The sequence below is a fragment of the Hypanus sabinus genome, chromosome 18 (genome assembly GCF_030144855.1).
Source record: "Hypanus sabinus isolate sHypSab1 chromosome 18, sHypSab1.hap1, whole genome shotgun sequence".
NCBI lineage: Eukaryota > Metazoa > Chordata > Chondrichthyes > Myliobatiformes > Dasyatidae > Hypanus > Hypanus sabinus.
Genome location: NC_082723.1, coordinates 45,169,354 through 45,191,145, shown reverse-complemented (window position 1 = coordinate 45,191,145; position 21,792 = coordinate 45,169,354). Strand labels below are relative to the sequence as shown.

The 21,792-nt window shown below is 41.4% G+C and overlaps 1 long non-coding RNA gene across 1 annotated transcript; it reads left to right on the top strand.

The window, feature by feature from the left end:
* The first annotated feature begins 10,174 nt into the window (after positions 1–10,174).
* On the top strand, positions 10,175–20,068 carry LOC132407570 (uncharacterized). Its single transcript, XR_009516515.1, has 3 exons — positions 10,175–10,360; positions 11,234–11,363; positions 12,739–20,068. It is a non-coding gene; the product is annotated as an uncharacterized LOC132407570 (long non-coding RNA).
* The last annotated feature ends 1,724 nt before the right edge of the window (positions 20,069–21,792 follow it).

The following is a 21,792-nucleotide window of genomic DNA, read 5'->3' as shown; positions in this document are numbered from 1 at the left end:
TCCCTCTCCTGACAGTCAACCAGTTTCCTGTGTCCTGCACCTTAGGTGCAACTACCGCTCTATGTGTCCTATCTACCACCCACCAGTCTCCCAAATGATCAAGAGTTCATCCAGTTTCAGCTCTAACTCTGTAACACAGTTTGTCAGAAGTTGCAGCTGGATGTACTTCTCACAGTTGTAATCGTCAGAGACACTGGAGGTCTCCCTGCTTTCCCAGATCCTGCAAGAGGAGCATTCAACTATTGTCCCAGCTGAGCAGATATACAGTAGAGAAGGGAAAAAAAAACTTTACCTGGAGCTTTTCTTTGCTTTCTCTGACTGAAGCCTCAAAGAGCTAAAGGTTCAAAGGTTCATTTATTATCAAAGCATGCATCTACTTACAATTTGAAATTTATATTCTCCAGATAACCACAAAAACAAAAATGAATATGAAGGTCATTCCGAGATAAGCATCAAACCCACATACCCCCTCCAAACACAAATTGCATCCTGATCATCAACACCCTAACCCTCCCCCCCCCCCACCAACACAAAAAAGAATAGGAACATCAAACACCCCCCAAAAAAAGACAACTCCTCCTCCGCACAAAAAACCAACAGAACACAAGAAAACATCAGCCCCCAAGTGGACTGGTCCTATGACTGGGTTCAGAGTAAATCTTTGCTTTAGGAGACACAAGGTACTACAGATGCTTCCTATTTTGCGATTTTCAAAGCAATATTTGTTCGAAATGGCTCACCCTGCTAAAGTTAACAAAACTCAAATAGGTGGACAAGAGGACAGGTTGATCTACTCATGAAGCAAGCAGCAAAAACACAATCTTGTCTTTTTTGTAATTTAACTTGCTGATTTTAATAAAATAAAGATAAAATGTGTTAAAATGTGTATATACTTTAATAGGTTTCAGTGATTAAATTGAATGAAAAGACATCCAATTATTGGAATACAGTTATAAATTAAATGATTTTAGAGATATTTTCTGGAGTAATGATTCAGTTGTGATTAATGAGAATTGAATAACAATATTTATTTCATTATTTATGGGGAATAGATTTTTGGAATAGCAAAGGTAGCATAATTCATACTTCAAGCATAGAAACGATTCATTATGCTTTATGAAGTATTGAGGATAGTCTTGCAAAAATGCAAATTTGCTCAGGCTTGATTAGTCCTGATCCTGCATTAATCACTGGCCCAGCTAAAATGAATGCATTCTCATTATACTGAAGTGTGAGTCTTAGTAGTAATTTGAGTGTTTAGTCAGGACTGTTGTAAATATTAGCCTATATATTATGTGGATAAGCTTTCAGATACTATAGCCTGATATTTGCATAACCATATATTCTAGAGGAATAGTTCAGAGATTCATGATCTTTATTCCTCTCCTGCTAAAATAGCTCATTAAAAGATGTGGTACTAAGGGTACAATTTCAAAATGATGTTTTCCCTAAGCAGCAATTCCTAATGTATGATATGCAGAATGAAACAACTTGGACTTATTAAGCATTTTTAACAGCAACAGGAATTCCAGAAGTATTTTAAAATGGAATGTGTCCATGTATGATCATGATTGTAATGAAGGGTTCGTTAGAATTCAAACTATAAGCAGAAATTGTATTTCAGTACATCCAAAATACTATGATTGCATTCTCTAAAAGATAGGTTTTTATTTCACAAAATTTTAAATATAATTTGCAACAACAAAATGACAGAAGAACAATAAAAAATGAACTCTAGCTAAAACATTAATTGCATGGAACATCAAATGTCTCAGCACCCAAAATATTTATCCATGACACAGTACATTAGTTCAATTGTTCAATTAATCTCAACAACCACTTGACTAAATACTAAAGTAGATTGCTATTCATTGGCTTATGATTTGATTTTCCTCCAAAGTCCATGAAAAATATTCTGTCTGGCTACATTCCAGAATCAAGCTGACATTGTTTGGAGCTGAATATCCCTTATCATTCTGCTGCCAATATTAAAAATTGGAGTCATAGAACCAAACTCTGCTTGCTGAATTGTTTTGTGATTACTGTAAAAGACTACCTGGATATTTGCAAATGTATAATTATATGAGAAAAAATGTTCAAATGTCTTCTGACTTTCTGAATTCAGTGGAGAATAAAATTAGTCTGAGTAGTGTTTGTAAATAGTGATTTTAGATAACTACATGCTATACACCAACTGATATTTAATCCTATTAGAATTATTGGCACAACACATTAAGCACTCTGTATATCAACTGACCTTTCCATTATCACCTGATTTACTTTGGCATGTAACATGAATTTTTAGCACAATTTGTTGGCTTGGCTTGTCAATGGGAATTGCCTCTGGGTTTACTCATTCTCCCCTCTATTGGGTCACTTGATTGATGTTCAAAGAAAAAGAAAAGTGACAGGAGTTTAATTCTGTTGATTTATCCATTAGCTGCATTCAGGTGAAGGATTCACAGTAATTTCTGCACCTGCCCGCATTGTGCATACAATTACATTGTTTTTCCGTTACCTAATTTCTATTCAGAACCAAACTTCCAAGCAGGAGTTTGCCAATTTATAAAAAGCTCACCTTCTAAATCCATATTGAATCCTAAAGTTCACTAGCAGCTGACACCGTAATAATTGAACACAGCCTTGATATTGAAATTCTTGTGCTTGTATACAAGTATTTCTGTGACAGTACTCCCGCTATTTTAAAACAATCCCCAGCAATGTATCTCCCGTTAATCTATGTATTGCTCTAAACTGGATGTCAGATGATAAAATAATTCTGAAAAAAGGTCATTGATCTAGAATATTTATCTGCCCACAAAATCTGCTCTGTCTTTATAGCCTTTAAAAAAAGAAACAGTCCTTCATCTCACGAGATCATCAAGCAGCCATTCAAAAACTTCTGGACAGTTATCACTTTATTTATCTAACTCTAACTCTATTCCTCTCCTGCTAAAATTTTAACTCTAATTGCAGTAGAATCTTAATTTTATTGTCCCAGTTAGAGATAGCCATGTCATCACCGACTAGGCATGAAAGACTGATTCCTTCCTTGAAGCTGACCAGCTCTCCCTCCTCTATTAAGAAGCTCTGTAAAATTAACACTTTAGCAAAGCAATCATTTATCTGTCCTAAAATCTCTGTGGTTTGGCATCAGATTTTATCCGATAATCCTCCGTTCTGTTGGCTTGAGTCAACTTGTTAAGCTTAAAAATGTTATAGAAACATAATCAGTTGCACCTTTTGTGACAACACCCACCACCCAGGTCATGCTCTCTTCCCACTGCTGCCATCAGGAAGACCATAAGACTAGAAGATATAAGGATATTCAGCCAATCGAATCTGCTCCACCATTCCATCATGGCTGATCCTGGATCCCACCCAACCCTATGCACCTGCTTTCTCACCATATCCTTTTACGCCCTGATTGATCAGGAAACGATCAACGGCCACGTTAAATATTCCCATGAACTTGGCCTTCACTGCAGTCTGTGGCAGAGCATTCCACAGACTTACTACTCTCAGGCTAAACAAAATCCCTCCCTAATTCTGTTCTAAAGGGTCGCCTCTCAATTTTGAGGCTGTGCCCTCTAGTTCTGGATACCCCCACTATAGGAAACGTCCTCTGCACATCCACCCTATCTAGTCCTTTCAACATTTGGTAGGTTTCAATGAGATCCCCATGCATTCTTCTAAATTCCAGTGAGTATGAGCCCAAAGCTAACAAGCACTCCTCATGTTAACCCTTTCATTCTCAGAATCATCTTTGTGAATGTCCTCTAGACAGTCTCCAATGACAACACATCCTTTCTGAGATATAGGCCCAAAACTGTTGAGAATACTCTAAGTGCGGCCTGACTAATGTCTTATAAAGTCTCAGCATTATCTCCTTGCTTTTATATTCCATTCCCCTTGAAACTAATGCCAACATTGCATTTGCCTTCTTTACCACAAAGTCAACCTGTAAATTAACCTTCTAAGGAAGGAGGTACAGGGGTTTTAGGTGCTACACCAACAGGTTCAGGAACAGTTATTACCTTTCAGTCATAATGCTCTGGAACCAACGTGGATAACTTCACTCATTTCAACTCTGAACTGATTCCACAACCTATGGACTCACTTTGAAAGGATTCTATAACTCGTTCTCAGCATTATTTATTTACTTTTTAAATTTTTTTTATTTGCAGTTTGTCTTCCTTTAAGTATTGATTATTTGTCAGTCAGTCTCTTTGTTTAGTTTTCCATTGTTTCTATCGTATTTCTTTGTTCTGAGAAAGTGAATCTTAAGGTAGAATAGGTTCATAAGAATGATTCTGAGATTGAAAGGCTTATCACATGAGGAGCGATTGATGGCTCTGGGCCTTTATCCACTGGAATTTAGAAGAATGGGATCTTCTTGAAGCCTAACAAGTGTTGAAAGGCCTAGACGGAGTTAATACGGAGAAGATATCTCCTGTGCTGGGGGAGTCTAGGACCAGAGGGTACAACCTCAGAATAGAGGGACATGCATTTGGTATGGAGATGAGGGGGAATTTCTTTAGCCAGAGGGTGGTGAATCTATGGAATTTGTTGCCATTGATGGCTGCAAAGGCCAGGACATTGGGTGTATTTAAGCTGGAAGTTGATAGGTTCTTGATTAGTCAAGGTGAAAAAGGCTACGGGGAGAAGGCAGTTGTGGTGAACTACATATACCTGTCTGGACACGCCCCTCTGCTGACTGCTCCTGTGGCTCCTCCCACAGACTCCTGTATAAAGGTGATTGGGTCACTGCTCCCCCCTCAGTCTCCGAGATGCTGTGCTCCGTTTTGTTGCTAATAAAAGCCTATCATTTGCCTCACGTCTCCGAGAGTTATTGATGGTATATCAGCAGTAAAATGGGGTTGAGAGATAAATGGATCAGCCATGATAAAACAGCGGAGCAGACTTGATGGGCCAAATGGCCCAATACTGCTCCTATGTCTTAAGGTTTTAAATGGTGTCACATACATACATTGATAATAAATTTATTCTGGACTTTGAATAATATGTAATTGTTAGATGGACCAATCCAACACTCTTGCAATGGTCATATAAACAAGTAGAAAATCTAAATTTGTTCAAGAACACTATGACAGGCAGTACTTCAAAAGAACTTGATTGCATTTAAATCTCTTGGAAATGTCCTGAGGCTATGAAATATGCCACAAAATATTGTTTCATTCCATAGATAAGTAAAACTTTATTAATAGCAGTAAAATAAATCTGCAGTATATCAGAATGAGAGCAGGAGGTTAATGGCCATACATTTCGATAAGACTTAGTCACTGTTGGCTGAATCAAGTGGAGGAGTCTGATACATTGAAGCAGAGCAGTCATATTTGTAAAACTACTACTTATCCGATAGAGCAGCATATATTTTTCTTCCACAGAATATGATTATTCCTTCAATGTAGGTGTTCTTTCCCCAAAATCTGAATAGGTCCACTTGTCCTTTGTATTCAAATAATCACACTGAGGCACAAACCAAACATTATGTGCACAATGCCTCTAGATTTCTTCAGTAGGAGTATTGTGATGTTTCTATAGGCGCAAGAGATTCTCAAGATGCTGGAAATCTAGAGAAACACACACAAAATTCTGGAGGAACTCAGCAGTTCAGGCAACATCTCTGAAGAAGAAGAAAGAGCAGATGTTCCTGGCTGAGACCTTTCATTAGAACAGGAAAGGAAGGGGAAGTATCCAGAACAAGAAGGTGGGGAGAGGGGATGGAGTAAAAGCAAAGGTAACAGGTGAAGCCTGATGAGAGGGAAGGTAGGAGGGTGGATGAAGTGAGAAGCATGGAGGTGATAGGTGGAAAAGTTAAATGACTGAAGAAGAAAGAATCTGATAGGAGAGAAGAGAGGATCATGAGAGAAAGGAAGGATTTCCTGGTGGGCAACCATTTTAATTCCACTCCCCATTCCCATTCCTACATATCAGTTCATGGCCTCCTCTACTGTCACAATGAGGCCTCCCTCAGGTTGGATAGCTCCCAACATGGTGGCATGAACATCAATTTCTCTAACTTCCAGTAATTTCTCCCAACCCCAACTTGCTTTTCCAATTCCTTTTAGCCCTTCTCCTACTCACCTTCAAACCACCCCTCTGGTGCCCCTCTTCATTCCCTCTCTCCCAGTCTCCTCTGAAGAGCAGTCTCCTCTTCTATCAGATTCTTTCTCATTCAGTCCTTTACCTTTTCCACCTATCACCTCCCAGCTCACTTCGTCCTACCTTCTCGCCTACTCGCCTACCTTCCTCCTAATCTAGCTTCACCTATCACCTTCCAGCTTGCACTCCTTTCCCTCTCCCAAGTTTGTATTTTGGTCTGTTCCCCTTTCCTTTCCAGTCCTGAGAAGGGTCTTGCTCAAATTGTTAACTCTTTATTCCTCTCCATAGATCCAGCCTGACCTGTCGAGTTCCCACAGCATTTTGTGTGCATTACTTTGTGAGCTTTCTGTTGGTTACACTTTGGTTTTACAGTGAAAGAATTTTAGAAGGACTCTAACATGACTGAGGCCATTAAGTATATCAAGGTATCATAAGCGTATGAAAGGAGTTTGAAATAACTTATGCCATCGGTTTGTACGCGGTTTCAAGCAGTTTGAGGAAACGAAGTGCACTGGTCAATGAAGATGCGGTGCTAACTCATCAAATCAAATTAAACCTGAGGTGAAAGTCAATGATGTCAAACTGTTGCTGGAATCTCATTGAACAAAAATATAACACAGACACAGAATGTTGCAGATGCTGGAATCTTGAGGAACATACAAAGAACTGGAAGTGCGCAGTAGGACAGGCAGCATCCAGATATAATGGAAGAAAGCTTCAAACAGCTGCTGAAGAGACCCAAGTAGATGATCCCCTGGAGGATGAACTGTGAAAAAGTTAACTGAGGCATCTGGAACTTCAACACTAGACTACAAAGCTTAAAAAAAGGTCAGCAGTATCCTCTAAGTCAGATGAAATGAAAGGCTCCTGTGCAGACCACTGGACAACTTAATAATGAAAATTTAACAGTCATTGACATCTTCCTCTTCAGCAGCATTGGCACAACTCTCACCCAGTCTCATTAGTTTCTCCTCTTTTCCTTCTTCAACTGGTTAGTTAACCATTGTTCCCTTTTACATCACCATCTCCTTGTATAAGTGAACCAACACTAGGATTAAGCAATATCAGGTTAATGTTCAATTATTTTTTGATTAATCCACAAGTTTAATTTTATTTTAGAAGAGGGCATTTAATACATTGACATATATTTTCCATTGCAGTTTGCAGTGTATGGGATACGATAGGATAGAATCTACTATCATCAATTTTAAATAAAATAGAAAGCATGCATATAGCTTGAGTAATATCACCTTATGTAGGAGTTTCCCACAATTTCCAAAATGAACTTTTACCTAAGTTGAGAATTTGTTGTATTGATCACTATTTTTTTTAATAATGTAATTTTTTCCTTGTTTCTCTATTTCCTTAGAATCTATAACCTGAATGATGCCTTTATAAACTTAGATTAAACTCTATTACAATTTACCATTTTTTGTTGATGAGATGGGAAGAAGTTGCACCTTCACTTTGTGACCTTCAACAAGTCACCCTTTTTGATAATGAATGAATGCCTTGTGTTGATGATGTGATGTCTGCTAACTGTATCAGTGTAGAAAATACAATTGGTGTTGCAGGTATTACCACCGATATTTTCTATCTTGAGTCTTATGAATGTGGGAGATGACTTTATTTCCATTCTATCTGTATGCCTCTCTTAGTCTTTGAGGATGTATGATCATGAGGCATCACCTTTATCACTGACCTTAAATGAGTTCCTGCTTTTCAGAACTGGCTCTTGTACACGCATTGCTTGCTCTCTAACAAGTCATAGAGACACAGAATGGAAACAGGCCCTTCCACTCTTTGATTCCATGCTAACTATCAACCACGTATTTAAACTCATATTGATCCTTCTTTTTATTTTCCCAGCATTCTTCACACCCCCAACACCCACAGTTTCTAGCATGCTCATAAACACTAGGGGGTAATTTACAGTGACTGATTAATCCAACAATCAGCACATTTTTGCATCTTGAGTGGCAACTGCAGCACTCAGAAGAAACCCACATGTCCACAGGGACTATGTGCAAACTCCACACAGCCAACACCATGATCAAAATTGAACTCCAAGCTTTATACTGTGAGGCAGCAGTTCCACTGTTTTGCCTTAAGTCAGTCATGATTCAGAATAATTGCTGAAGTGCAGGCCTTGTGATTCACTTGTGCATCAAGCAGCTTTGGTCTTACTTTTTTGTCTTTCGGAGGGTATAAATATGCTGGTCAAATTTGCTTTGTACTTTCTGCCATTTCAAAGTTAGTTTATCGTCATATGCTCATGTATATGGTGCAATGAAAAACTTGCAGCAGCATCACAGGCATGTGCCATGCATTGCAATGAGCAGTATTCACAAGAAAATCATCAACATAAGCTAGACAGAATTTTTTTTTACCACAAAGAACAGCATTAAAACAAAAAGAAAGAAAAAGTCCACTTTACTACAAAGTGATCAAAGTAGTTAGAGTGCTGCTAAACTGTAGTGAGTAGGATTGGAAGCACCTATAAGGAGAAGCACTGTCGACGTTTCAGGCTGAGACCCTTCGTCAGGACAGTGCTTCTCCTTATAGATGCTGCCTGGCCTGTTGTGTTCCACCAGCATTTTTTTGTGCATTGCTTGATTTTCCAGCATCTGCAGGTTTCCTCGTGTTTGGTGATTAGGATTGTGTTGTTTTGTTGAAGAAGTGAATGGTTGAAGGGAAGTAGCTGTTCTTGAACCTGGTAATATGGGACTTGAGGCTCCTGTGTCTTCTGCAAGAAGATGGCATGGCTCAGATAGTGACAATGTTTGATGATGGATGTTTCCTTTTGAGGCAGCACCTCCTGTAGATGCTGCCAACATCATCTGGGCCTTAAGAGAAGAGTTGACTGGAAGTGCAGTTATGCAAGGCATGGATCCAACTTACTGTTTTTGAAAAATAATCCTCCTGACTGTTTGCACATGGCTGTCCATGCTTTTTTTTTAATCACTGCCAGTATGAAGATGAGTAAACAGCAGTACATTTGTATCACTTTGATAGCTCAAAATATTCTGTAAGTGAGTTGCCTGGTGATTCTCTGGAAACTTCAACATCCATGTGTTGTGTAAGTATTTGGTCCTACTTAAAGATGAAATTGATGAAAAAAATCAAAAGATTAGGAAATTGAGGACTTGGGAAGACTGGCAGAGAAGAGGAGTTGAGTCCCAGGATAAATCAGCCATGATCATATTGAGTTGCCATTCAGACTTGAGAGACAATGTGGCTTATTCCTGCTCTTTTTCTATACTTACGGATTTCATTATCGCACACCAGTTCCTCTGCATTCACTTATTCTGAAAAGAGGATTCAAACTGTTGTGGTTCTTGTTGCGTGTCCTCTGATGATTGTGTAGCTGAGGTAGGTTATATCCATGAGATACCATATCTGGTTGTGTGGGAATTAAACAGCACCATGTTATGCCATGGTCTGCATGGTATTTCTGCAGGTATCATCTCTTCTTTGTGTTCTGCAATATTAGGTTTCTCAGTATGTTGACAACATTCATTCTAAACATTTGCAGTGGTCATTCCAGTAGCATTTCTTCATACCCTTCTGACTGTCGTGTGTCTTCTGAATTAATTCTCACGTAAACTGTGTTGGTGATTTTAGATCCAGCCACGTTATCTCTGGTAACACCTTACAGGGGGTGATTGATAAGTTCAAAGCCCAAGGTAGAAGGAGTCAATTTTAGAAAACCTAGCACATTTATTTTTCAACATAGTCCCCTCCTACGTTTACACACTTAGTGCAGCGGTCGTGGAGCGTACGGATCTTGGGCCTCCAGAAAGTGTTCACAGCATGGGTAATTGATAAGCTCGTGGCCTAAAGTAGATGGAGATGTTATACAGCTCCCGTTACATGTACATGCAGGTAAACTCTTTGAGTGATTATGCAGAATGTTTAAAGTTAATAACTCATCTCCTTCTACTTTAGGTCACAAACTTATCAATCACCCCTGATGAGTTATTAACTTCAAACTTTGAATCACATAATGAAATGTGTTGTTTGTGTCAAATCAAGGATTGTGCTGGGATGCTGAAAGTGTCACCATACTCCTGGCACCAACAGGACATCCCCAGAGTTCACAAACCCGAACTGTAATGAACGTGGGAGGAAACCAGAGCATCCAGGAGAATCTCCTTACAGACAGAGAAGGCATTCAAGCCCCAATTTTACAGCTGGTGCCATAAAGTTTTGTGCTAACTACAACACTACCAAGGTAAGGTTGATGGACCCACTGGTCTTGCTTCTCCCTTTGTATCATACCCTGCAGTAATGTATTTGGATAATGTTTATCAAGGTGTTACATGAATTAGATTTTCATTGTTGATTCTTAAATGTAATAAAATAGTGGATGTTGTTCTTCCCTCTCTTTGATCACTGAAATAAAACTGCTGGAATCATTGCTCTTGATGCTTATCTTCAGTTTGAGAGTGCAAGTATTATAAAAATTATGCCAGTATAATTGGTTGTTATGATCAGTAAAGTTATGCACTCAGAGCAAGACTTCATGCAGAAAATGTTACAGGTTGTTTAGCTGGCTTATATCTATTCTACACATGCTTTTGGAAAAAAAGCACACTCAGATATCAAGGATGCATTTCAATTTCATTATTTGATATGCTCCAGCTTATTTTGAACAGAGTGAAAATTAGTATTCAACTCAAAAGCAGAAAAAAACCCACTTTCAGTTCATCTTTCAACTGGCAGAATTCCCATTAAAGAGTGTGATAATTATTGTTTCTAGGTAATTATTCATCAATTCAGATAAAGGTCACCCAAATATTGAAACTCTGATATGATAGTGCATTGGCCTTTGATACAAAGATACTGTACTTCATTATAATGGAATAAACAGAATAATATATTTTTCCAACTCTTTTATAGATGTTATAACGGAGTCTGATGATTATGCTGGCACTGATATTGCAAAACTGTCTTATTAATTTTGAAAGCCAAGATGGATTAATTTTAAATTATGAAGAAAATGCTTAAACCTTGCATATCACTTAGCAAAGCCAATGTAACAATTTGCAAAAGTGGAATGGGAGAAATATTATTGTTTGATTTCTCTTACACTTTTTCCTTTCAGATTGGGATTTGGATGGAATTATTTACCTTTACAATAAAACTTACTTCGGAAACATTCACTTCATGACATCATCGAGGGTGAAATGGTGCTTTTCAGCTTTAATTGAAAGTGGATTTATAAAGAAAGAGAGGTATGAGGTAAAGGTTTAATCATGAGTCAGAAGGTTCAAGATTCAAATTCAATTTCAGACAATCTGAGCAAAGGAATATGTGATCAGTTTCCCTTCCTATCCCTAACTCTTCCTTTCCTTCTACCCGACATTCTCTTCCTTTCTCTTCCTCCTTAGCTACCTCCATCCTTCCATTCTACCCTCACCCTCCTTCTCTCTCTCACCCCTTCACTTTACTTCACTTCCATTCTCCCTCTCCCTCCATCCTTCTTTCTCCATTCCACCCTTTCTCTTTTTGGCTTCCTCTCTTCCTTCACCCTCCCACTCTTTCATTGTTTGTTTCCCTGTCTCCCATTCTATATTTTCTAAATCAAAAGGTACAAATCCCAAATTCAATTGCAGACAGTCCCAGTAAAAGTAAGTGGAATCATGGCTCTCAGCTCTTTGTTGACATCTAGCTCTATAGGTAAATGTGAGTTATTGATTGACCCTGTACTCTCAATCATGTGGAAGCCCCCCCCCCCCACACACACACACACACACACACACACACACACACTTTTCCTTCACAAGGGGATGTACAAGAAATATTCACATCATTGTCTGGGCAAATGTTCATCCCCCAAGATTTTCATCAATTCATGAAATCCAAAAGAAGAGCAAGAAGACATCACTGGAAAAAAAATAACTAACATTACAATTCTGATCAATGAGCGGTCATTTATCTCCTATATCTCACACCCATTCTGCACTTATAAAGCTTCTGACAACTCATCCAGTTTTCCTTAAACTTCCCTTGGTCTCTTTCTTAACCAAGACTGGCTCCACTTTTTGCGAAGATGAAATGGCCAAAATGCTAGCTAAAGTAACATGTAACAAGATGGCATTTCTTTATAAATGGCTGCTTTGGGCTACATCATGAGTCTTGCTTACTTGGAAGACTAAGCTTCCTGAGAAAAGATCCTTTTAAGCCAACATTCCATAATTATATTGGTTGTTCCAATTGATGATTCTATGTATCTTGTCTCCCTAATGATGAAAATTATAAAGCAAAGTTGTACAAATATCTTCACTCCTGCTGGACTCCTTGCCCGCACCTAGGCGCTCTAGACACACTGAATATTAATTTTGTAATGTACTTTACTTAGAAATATGTAACATTAAGGCTTTGCTTTAAAAAGAAGCTATAAGAATTATTATAAATCTATGTTGAATTCAAGGCTTGGACAAGCAAACTGAAATAAGATCTTCATATTTATGCCAAAAAAGAGATTTGGAGCTGAGACCAAGTTTTAACTTTGTTTCTGATTTCAAAGTGAAGAATAATCGTTTTAATGAGCCTGATTTGAGGCAGATTTTAAAAGATATCATATTTCATGTTTCTTTTTAATATTAGATTCATGAAAACACTTGAAAATATGGTCCAAAAGTACATTCACATCTGCAAGCAGTCAGAGATGCCAACCAGTTAGTCCTAATGCATTGTCTTGATCTGAAACATTGACAATTCTTTGTGCTCCAAAGATGTCACTCAACCTGTTGAGCTCCTCCAGCAAATCGCTTCTTACACCAGATTCTGCAATGTTTCTAACTCTGAGTTGACAGATAAACCTTCCAGAACACAGCAACAGCAACTCTACATCTCATTCTCTCCACTCGCACCCCTCTTTCTCTGCATATGAAATAGTTCATTTCAGATGATACACAAGCTCATCAACCTTTAGATTTAACTCAGTTTCTCCCTTCAAAGGTGCTGCCTGAACTGCTAAGCATTTCCAGCTTTTTTTTTCGGCTTCATGCTAGTCATAAATAAGGTGGAGTTTGTGTCTGAAGAAGCCTCTCAGATGACTGGCAAAACATCTTCTAGACAACACAGCAATCCAGTTGACTTGGTTTACTCCTGCTTCATAAGGAGGCATTTATTTCATTCATAATTCATTTTGTTTTATCTTGCACAATGTAACTTTTACAGACAGAATAAAAGTAAGTAAAATGATACAAATAAATCAAGATTTCAAATTCAAGGAACAAAGCAATGGCAATCAAATTTATATGGATGATCTGGCCCTTCTGATATCCAGATTATGTCCATATAGACTCTTAATGCAGTAAGACTTCTCAAGGTGCACATGGAGGACTGTTATAAAACAAACTCTGACAAAAAGCAACAAGATATAAAACAGTTAACAAAAAATTGAAGAGGAGAGGCTTAGGAAAGAATTACAGAGCTTAGGTACCTGACAGATGAAGACATAGTTGTCATGGTCTGGATCAGTTCTCCTTTAAATTTAGTTAGGTTGCGTTATAATCTGGACCATTGACTCCTAGTTCCCTTCTAATTTCGTTTCACATGTCCCTTGAGCTTGGCCATTAAGGTAATCTACTCTCGACCCGAACCAGCAGCTTATAAGCCCTTGGCTTTAGCCATCCGGGGCGAGAGTGTTAGGAAGCCTTAGCAAGTCGCCATCGCTACCACAAGCCAGAGTTGCCTAGCCCGCTTTGGAGTTCCGGCAATTCGCCTTCCTTCTCCAGAGTGGGACTGGGCAAGGTCAAACTGCCAGAGGTGAGTTGAAGGTGGAGCCCTGGCTCGATGTTCATGCCCCATGTCCGTGTCTATCCCTTGAAGAGGAGTCCTGGATCAGTGATTGTGGTGAACTACATACACCTGTCTGGACACATATACCTGCTGACTGCTCCTGTGGCCCTTCCCACTGATCCCGGTATAAAGGCGATTGAGGCCTGAGCCTGGCCCTCAGTCTCTAGGATTTGGTATGGTGGTCAACTACTGCTTGTTCTTTCTTCCAGTCAATAAAAGCCGATATCTCGCCTTCATGTCTCAGAGAGAGTTATTGATGGTGGAGTCCTGGCTCGATGTTTATGCCCAGTGTCCGTGTGTGCCCCTCAAAGAAGAGTCCCGGCTTGGTGCCTGAGTTGAAGGTGGAGTCCTGGCTTGATGTTCATGCCCAGTGTCTGTGTGTGCCCCTCAAAGAAGAGTCCCAGCTTGGTGCCTGAGTTAAAGGTGGAGTCCTAGCTTGATGTTCATGCCCAGTGTCCATGTCTGTCACTCGAAGAGGAGTCCCGGCTCAGTGCCTGAGTTGAAGGCGGAGACCTGGCTCGACGTTCCGGTCCTGTGGTTAACCGAGTGTCCACGTTCTGGCTGAGGTGACCCATGGTGTCCACATCCTGGCTGCAGCGATCCTTGGTGTCCACGTCTGGCTGTGGCGATTCAAGGTCCTAGTCTCAATGTCCAAGGTCCGCTGCGGTCCACGTTCCAGTGTCCCAAGTCCAAGGTCCATGACAATCCATGTTCCCAATGTCCAAGTCCAAGGTCCACGGCGGTCCAACTCCCTAGTCTCCTAGTCCGAGTTTCATGTTCCTCTTTGTCCTCCTTGATTTCCCAGTTCTCTGTGCAGCGAATGATAAACGCTATTTTATTGAACCTAAGAAAGACATGTTTTGTGTCCTGCCTGTGGGTCCTCTCCCAGCACCCTTGCCCCCACCGTGTGACAATAGCTGCCATGTTCCATTCAGAAATAACTCTCCCTTGAACTTGAGGATCAAAGACATTTGGGGATTTGAAAAACTGGTGAGGTGATACAAATAAGAAGGGAAAGCCTTGTAGACATATGAACAAAACACCGGTCTGTATGTTTAGGGAAGCTATCATAGTCTGATGTCATGATGACAGCCCATTCAATTGTTCAATTGATTTTGTGAATGGTTGTGGTAGCACCTGGAGCAGATGCCATGAGACATGCTTGACTTGTACAGTCATCACAATTTACCTTGTGTCTCAGTTTCCACTTATGGAACTATCGGTTACACCAGCAGTCGGCTCGAATTTGTTTGAGCTTTCCCTGAAAGGTTGAGGTCTGGGCTTCCATTGCTAGGATCGGTTCACACCGTACATTCAGTGATGTTTGCCAAGAGTATACCATCAGGAGATGGGACTGACATTTGATTGTAGAGGTTGGATTGTGTTCCAGTAAAGCTGCAGGATTTCATACAGAACTGGGACAGGGATTTAATGTTCTTTGTTAGTGAAGGAGTGCTTTACAGCTATTAATGGGTGGAGATCTTTAAGGAAAATGTTTTCCCTTTGGACAACAAGACACTCACTGTGCGCTGCCACAGAAAGCCTCCTGAATACTGTTTGTCTCTGAACTCCAAGACTAGTCCTCTTGCTGTCCCAGTCATGAAAATCTACTACTTGTTTTCTGGCAGTTCCTGAGGATGATTGAGAAGTGTTGAATTGCAGTACTTTGTTGGATTGGCCAGAGCAAATGAAGTAACCTGTAGCATACTGGTTCTCCTACCCCTGATGTTCAGTTATTTCTAATCTTGGGTTCAGTGTTGCCCTGATAACTACCAAACTGCTGCAAAACAAAAACACAAACACATAAATGTAAATAGCAGATATGACAGCTTTGTTCCAAAAGGCCATCACGTCCTTTAATCAGGTCCATTTCAATTTTTGGAAAAAATATCTCATTCAGGTCCACAAGCATCAAAAGAGTCCAGCACTATTTGCTGTATATATTGCAGATGTTTGCAGCTTAAAAACACATTGTTAGGGAAGTATATTACTGGCTATGTGAGCCACACACTGATTATTTAAATATCTTCCTCTTCTCAATAAAAAACAACAGCAAACTGCCCTTCAAGCTACTAATTCTGTACAATATCCTTTCAAGTAAAAGCAAATTAAGGGGGAATCATGTTAATCTTCATTGTCTCTGAAGTAATTAAAGGAGACGGAATCCAACAACTGAAGCTACTTTGTTGTATAAATCGAACTTCATTTTGAATCCACTTCTATAAAGGCTCAAAGCTCTTAGAATTTCATGAATAAGGCCTTGCTTTTGTTCAATTATGTCAGTGGTATTCTCTTTGGACTGGATGTTATTTTCTCCTTTCTTCAGCATCTATTCATTATAATTTATTTCCTTTTACTTTAGCCTATTTTTGTCCTATCAACCAATGAGGAATAAATTGCAAATGCTGTCCCTGAACACGATGAATATTGTGGCGAGCATTTTATCCATGATTTCAGATGAGAAAACTTGTTTAACATTGTGACCAGTACAAAAACAGACTGGGCGCTATGACCAGGGAGAAAACTCACTCTTGCACACCCCGGTTGGAGTCAGGGTGATCCACAAATACACATGCAAGCAACTGTATAAACCAAGCTAAAACGTTACATTAAATGAACTCAAACACCCCACCATAATCCTAAAAGCATTTTAACACAAGCACAATAAATCACGCTGGTCATTAGGAATGCTGGGGTGAGCTGTTGACAACACCGCCAAAAGCATCACATTGCTTCCAGCTAAGGGTCAGCCATCCCCGGCAACTGCAGAGACCACAACGAAGTCCAAATGTCCAGGTGGTGGTCGATGCCCCATCCTGGAGTGCTGGGGGCTTTCTGGAGCCCTCACAGGAGAGGAACCGTTTGGTGAGACAAGAGGCAGAGCCCCTGGAGTGCCACTTCCTTCCTGGGTCGATGCTGGCCGAGAGCTGATATTCTGCCAGCCAGTCCCAATGCAGCACGACTGCCTTCTGCCACTCGGGCAACTGCACCCAATATACCACATTAGAGGTGCAGTTGAGCACCTCTTCTGGCCCCTTCCAATGGCTTCCTAGCTTGGGGGATAGAGTCTTCTTCTGGGAGGGTTAGTAGATCCACACTGGGGCCTGGACCACGGACTGCTGCATTGGTGTCCGAGACTGATGGTCCAGCCCCTTTTGGGATGTACAAGTGGTGGTACCAGTGGTAGTACGATGCCAGCCCCAGGAAGCTGCCAGGCTCAGAGACATGGCGGATGGGTGGGCCATTCCTTGACGGTCGCCACCTCTTTGGCACTCACCATGTACCCCAGGAACTTCATCTGATGGCGCAGCAGGCAGCATTTTGTGTGCTTGAGGCTCAGGTCCACCTGGCGAAGACGTCTTCCAGGTTCCAAAGAGCATCATCAGAAATGGCAGCGTGCACCAGGAGATTGTCCAAATAGATGACACTGCAGTTCCACGGATTGTGAGCCAGCACCTTCCCCATCAGTCCTTGAATGTGGCTGGGGTATTACACAGACCTAACAACGTTACCTGGAAGTGCCGCAGCCCTTTGCCAATGGTGAAGGGAGTCTTAGGCCGGGCTCCAGGGTACGTTTGACCTGCCAGTGGCCACTGGGGAGAATGAGAGAGCTGAAACAGGCCAAACCCTTGATACAGTCCAGGGCATCATCAATTCAGGGCAGTGGCTAGTAGTCCTTCTTGGTCACTGCTTTGAGAGAGCGGTGGTCAATGCAGAACTGCCACAACCCATCTTTCTTCCTGACCAACACCATCAGGGCTTTGCATAGGTTGTCTGAGTGCTCAATGATGCCATCTGCTGCCTGGCATTTGGCGAGGGTCAGGTGATAAGGTCGCAGGAGGATGGGGTGGACATCCCTGGTATTAATGTGGTGTTGGACCAGCCCCCTGCACCTGCAGTCTTTGTTCCCGGCTGTGAAGATGTCGAGGTGTTGGTCCAGGAGGTTTTTCACCATCCGCCCGCTGGCCCTGGTCCAAGTTCTCGCTGCTTCACTGCCACAGCCCTCGCACTGAGTGGACAGTCTCACTGGAAGGCACTGCAGTAGTGCTGCCGATGCCATCATACTGTGCAGATGCGGCTGTTGATCACTGTGTGCTGTGCTGGGGTGACCGGTGGCAGTTGTTGCTCTGCTTGGTCTGCTTCCTGGAGCTGCCCTGCCGGTCAGCCACGGATCTAGTGCCGAGCTAGAGTGTTGGTGACGGTTGACCCTACGTCCACCAATGCATGGTATCTCGTGTCCGGCACCGTGCATTCCACGTCTAAGCCTTGTTCTTCACCCGCGGCCCACCCGGGGAGGTGACAATGGAGGGATTCTGTTGGAGGTCTCGAGTGGTGCTTCCCTCATGGCACCGCCCATTCAGCATTTCCCGGCCGCCACGCTGGGCCGTGGCATGGGGCAGTTCCAAGCCACGTGGCCTGCCTGGTAGCCTGGAACGCTCAGTGGCACACAGCAGGGCTGGAGTGGCTCTGGTCAGACCAGTCTCACGGACTGCTCCTCATGAGTTTCCTCCTCCACCTTGGTAACACCATCCCAGCTCACGGCATGTGAGGCATCTCTGGAATGCCTTGGGGGGCTAAAATAGCTTCTTCCCTCACCATCACGACCGATGATGATGGCGATATCAGGTGACCATGTTGCCGAAGGCACTCCAGCGTCATTGCCTTTACAAAGGGATGGAGCACAAGCTCTTCTTGGGCCATGGGAGGGACTGAGGTAGCCTGCCCAGCACAGTGGTGGAGGTCTGCTGCAAATGCCCCCAGGTTTACTCCCACAGGGGGCCACCTCCTGCCCGGTTCTTTCTTCAGCTTGGAACACCACTCCAGCACCATTATGAGGGCCCTGTAGTCATCCTGCTCAGCCAGTGTTAGGTCAAAGAGGACAACAGGACAACTCATCCAGCACCAGGGCAAGGTGCACTGCCGTCTCATTGGGGCTCCACCGGTTGTGCATGTGGCAAGTTTGACTTTCAGCAGCGAAGGCTCCAGGCGGTTGGTACCGTCATATCTGGGGAGCTTCAGGGTGGACCCTGTGATGTTAATTGCTGGAGCCCATTGGTCCCCCATTTTTTCCTAGCAGCATTGTTGATGACTGCCATGTTTCCTGTCCTCCGATGTCTTGGGCTCCCCAGTACAGGCCACGAGGGAGGCAGGTGATGCGCTCTGCCATGTCCCCATGTCTATCAACTTATTACCCTGGTCTTAAGGCGCTCCATCCGATGTCTTAGCTTGTCAATTTCACTTTCAATTTCTAATTCCACTCCTGACACAAATGTAGCGAGCAATTGATCCATGATGACAGACAAGAAAAGCTCATTTATTTCCACTGCCATTTTTATTATGATAAGTACAAAACCAACCAAATGCAATGACCCAGAGAGACAGGCCAAAGATACCAAGATACATACATACTGGGCAGGTGATTATAACAGACCCTGGACGCAGGGTGACCCACAAACACACAAGCAAGCAACTATATGGCCCAAGCTAAAATGTATCAATAAATGAACTTGAACATCTCACCATAATTTCACAAATGCATTTTAAAACAAGAACAATATGTAGCGCTGTCCACCAGGAATTCTGGAGCCGGCTGTCGACTGTGACCCCAGAGCGCACATTATCACATATTGCAATGCACTGCTGCTGCAAAAACACAAATTTCACGATGTACAGCAGTGATATTAAACCTGATTCTCTTTCTAAGATAAAAGTATGAAAATTTGAACCAAGTTGTAGGTGCTGGAAATCTGAAATAGAGCTGTGCTAGAAACACTCAGCAGATCAGGGAGCATCTATGGAAAGAGAAACAAGGTTAACACTTCAGGTCAAAGTGACTCCATCACATTTCAGTTCAGAACTTGCGGATGTCTATTTGGGAAATGGTTGGGAGAGCAAGTTTGAGTTTTTATTGATTGTTTTCACTCTTCATAATTATCCAAGGATTATTGACACTGAAGAAAACTTCAAAGTCAAAAACTGAAAACAGAAACCCTGAGAATCCAACCATTAAACGTCATATGGTGATACTGAATAGATCTTAATTTCACATTTTGTATTGTATCTTCAGTTAAGTTATCTTTACAGTTTAATGTACTATTAAGAAAAGTAGCCCCTTGTCTCATTCTGTACTATGCTCAATAACACCAGTGGTTTCAAACCTTTAAGTGTCATTAATTCTGGAATTTCAGTGTTGCTCAGAGATTTTACTGACACTGCAGGGACATATTAAATCAACGCTGTATGGAAATATCACCAATAAGTGAGAAACCAGGCAGAAATACACTATTACATGCTAGGATCAGGCAGGATCGAACAGGCCTTTCATGAGGAAATCACACAAAACCATTTACTCTTTGGTCCAAGCCATTGTGGATAGTAGTGTTGCTGCAGGAATTGAGTTGGGAAGTAGGAAGTGTCTGGAAGAATGATCATCGAGGATGAGAGTTATGGAAAAGAGAGATAATCATGAATGCAGTTTTGGCAGGAGTGGATGAGACTGTCCCATTTTGGATCAGTTTGTGGTAGGATGGCCACTTATGGAGACTATCAAATGGGAAAGCTCAGAGAGAGGCAATGTAATTGCAAAGAAAGCTCCTAGTTCCTTAGGAGCCTGCAGAGATATGGCATGTAATCATAACCTTAACCTGAACAAACTTTTATAGATATGTGGTGAAAACTGTATTGACTAGTTGCATTACGGCTTGTTATGGGAACACCAATGCCTTTCAGCAGAAAATCCTACAGTTGTGGATTCAGCCAAGTACTTCATGGGAAAAGCCTTTACAACCATTGAGCAAATCTACATGAAATATTGCCACAGAAAAGCAGCATCCACCATCAAAGATCCTCACCATCCAGGCCATACTCTTTTCTCACTGCTACCATCAGGTAGAAGGTACAAATGCCTCAGGACTCACACCACCAGGTTCTAGAACAGTTACTATCCCTCAAACATCAGGGTCTTGAACAAAAGGGGTAACTACCCTCACTCTACTTCTGGTGTTCCCACAACCAATGGTCTCACTTTAAGGACTCTTTAACTCGTTATTTGTTACTAAGCATTCATATTTGGTATTTGCACAGTTTGTTGCTCATTGATCCTGTTTATAGTTACTGTGCTATCGATTTGCTAAGTATGCCCACAAAAAAAAGAATCGTAGTGTTGCATGTGGTGACATGCATGCACTCTGCTTATAAATCTTACTTAGAACTTTAAACTTAAAAAGTTGGACTAGGGAACAACCAAGCCCAGGGTGCAGTTCAATTAGGATGATAAGTTGGACAATATAGCTTAGGAAACAAATAAAGAGATGATTGCTTTTGGAGATTAAGAAATTAAACATTAATGTAGAAAATCTATTGAGCAACAATAAAACATTAAAAGTAACTTCCTTCTAGAATACCTCAATATCCTGTCACTGCTGTACCATGGCATGATAAAGATCTTAAATATTGCTGAGGCAGCCCTTAGTTTCCTCACTAAGATCTCTTCTGTATTCATGTCCCATTCCATGTATGTGCCTTCACTATGGAATAATTACGTCCTGCATTGTCAAAATGAGCCCTTGCTGTCACCTCAGCCCTACAGCAGATGTATCACACTTTCCTGGTATCTGCCCAGAGAATTCCTGCCATTTCCTGGGAATATTTTCTTGTAGACAAGGTTTCCAAGTCTTATGGTCACTTTTTTAAAATATGCATCATGAAACAACAATAATTAGATAATGCTTTAGAATCTCTTCAAATAAGCCACAATCAACAGACCATCACCCCCTCCGTACTAATCAGCAAATTTCAAAACCTGTAACACCCTCTGCAACTGCTTTGTTGACTTTCTCATCTGGAGACCACAGT